Source organism: Geospiza fortis, unplaced genomic scaffold (assembly GCF_000277835.1).
Source record: "Geospiza fortis unplaced genomic scaffold, GeoFor_1.0 scaffold59, whole genome shotgun sequence".
Taxonomy (NCBI): Eukaryota; Metazoa; Chordata; class Aves; order Passeriformes; family Thraupidae; genus Geospiza; species Geospiza fortis.
In genome coordinates, this window is record NW_005054381.1 from 2300962 (window position 1) to 2303591 (window position 2630).

Below are 2630 nucleotides of genomic sequence, written 5' to 3' on the forward strand. Positions count from 1 at the left end.
AGAGATCAAACATTCCTGAAGGCCCAATTACAGATCCAAGACAAATGCTGAGCTTAAAAAAATAAGGGCTAGAAAACCTCCTCCTGCTCTTTCATCTGTGGTGCTTCCTCAGAACTGTTCTATTTCCCTAAGGAAAAAGAACCGGGGAATATAACAGGAGGAAAAGGCAAATGAAGTCGTGCTGCTTCTTCAGAGCAGACAGGCTGCCAAGGATCTGAAATGCATCCTTTGTTCTTCCAGAATATCCCCCTTGCAGTCCAGAGCACTGGGAAGCTTTAGGAATGTCTGACAGCCTGAACAGGTTTCTTTTACCCCACACAGATTCAGGAAGAGTCTGGGGATGTGGCCTCTCCAGGCTTTCTGGTGTTGCCAGATGTTGCTTCAGGTGGGGAGAGCACAGGAAGTGCTGGATCACAGCGACAGTGCCTCACAAAATCATGGAATCAGTAAGGCTGGAAAAGACCTCAAATCCAGACTCCCTCAAGTCCAGCTGTGAACCCAGCACTGCCAAAGCCACCTCTAATCCATGTCCCCAGCATGTCCCTGGCCTCAGTGTGGCAGAGGACAGATGGAAACAGCTGTGGCCCGAGGGATCTGTGTCCTGCAGCAGCTCCAGGGCCTGGGCTGTCCCTGCACTGTCCCTGCAGTGTCTCCATCCCAGCTCCAGAGCCTGGGCTGTCCCTGCACTGTCCCTGCCCTGTCCCCATTCCAGCTCCAGGGCCTGGGCTGTCCCTGCACTGTCCCTGCAGTGTCCCCATCCCAGCTCTAGAGCCTGGGCTGTTCCTGCACTGTCCCTTCACTGTCCCTGCACTCTCCCCACCCCAGCTCCAGGGCCTGGGCTGTCGCTGCACTGTCCCTGCAGTGTCTCCATCCCAGCTCCAGAGCCTGGGCTGTCCCTGCACTGTCCCTGCTGTGTCCCCATCCCAGCTCTAGGGCCTGGGCTGTTCCTGCACTGTCCCTTCACTGTCCCTGCACTCTCCCCACCCCAGCTCCAGGGCCTGGGCTGTCCCTGCCCTGTCTCCTTTCCTGGGGCTGGTTTGAGGCAGGGCTCTGGGGACAGCCCAGCCCCACCTGTGGGATTTTAGTTTGGCCTGGTAACAAAGAAGGAAATGTCACTTTAGGGAGTCAATTGTGAAATGGATGGAGATGAATGAACTGAGCAGCTGAAGGCTGCTCTGGATGGTGCTCCAGAGTTTCTGTGGATGGATGTGGAAAGGAGGGAAGGAAATGTCTCCACTAAACCCCAGAGAGACCTTGGGATGTGGAGCAGGGCTGTTGGTTTGACCTGGCTGCCAAGTCCATGAACAACCTCATTCTGGGAGCCAGCTGAAGGAGGCAGGACTGGTTCTCATGGATAGGATGGATTTATTTGAGTTAATTTCCAAAGATAAACACAATTATCTGAACTGTTCATTACCCATGAATTATCTCCATGGAGTGTGGTTCCCTAGGATGGAAGATTTGCTCTGTCAGAAGTTTCAGAAATATCAAAATAAACCAAACAAGCCCACAAACTCAGAACAACAAGGGAAGCAAACCTGCCATAATTAGGTCCCAAGGGATGCTTATTCCCAGCTCGATGGAGAAATTAAGTCAATACAATGGAATGGTTAAATATTGACTGAGCTGTAATATTTAATCAAGAAGGATTCATACTGCTCCTCTTTCAAAAGAGCTTGAGCTGCTTGTTTTATTGGCTTTTTAATCAATGTTTTAATTATATCGGTGCTCTAATTTCATAATAAGCTTACATTAATTAAGACAACTCTTCTATATGCAGAGAGTAATAGGAAAACCAAACCAAATAAGAGGAATGTGATGCTCTCCTGCTCCAGAAGAGACTGAGACTGTGCTGTTTACACTCATTTACTCTTGCAAAGGGAAATGATACCAAGAATTTGTGGGACTCAGAGTGACCACGAATTCATTATTTATGTTTAGGGCAGCTCTGCCTCTGATTCACTAAAGGATTAGTGGGAATAAGAACTTGGCTAAGCACGTAGCCAAGGTTGTGCCAGATGTGCACCAAGTTGTGCATCAGATTTCTGAGGAGAAAAAGTATTTGGGTATAATGGAAGATAAATGGGATCCCCCTCAAAATATCCCCCCCAAAATGGGGACCCCTGAATCTTCTGGTGGATGTCAGCTCTGCCAGAGGGATGAGGGTGAGTGGAGAGGACTGAGCTGTTTGTTAAACAGGGACATTTCTCCTGGGGTTTGAGACACTCACAGGTTCACACAGGCTGGGAAGCATCATTAAGTTTTCCCAGCACATTTTCCTTCACATGGGGAGGAGTGGATGGGTTATCCTGGATCAGCAGAGTGTAGGGCACTGCCTGGACCAACAACTCATTAAACTGCTGATTAACATTGCTGATTAGCACTGCCCCTCATTAAACTGCTGATTAGCACTGCCCATGCCTCACTGCCGCTGCCAAAAACCAGTGACTGCGCCAGGGTAACCAGAGTTAGGATAAAATCCTGGAGGAAAGATGTTTAGTGCTGTGGTTGGAATAAATCAGGGACTGTCTCCATTCTTTGGCCTCCCCTCAGTGGCACTGGGGACACCTCAGGGCTGTGGTGGCCTGTGAGGTGCTTGTGGCTGGACACAGCTCCAGCAGCCTAATTCC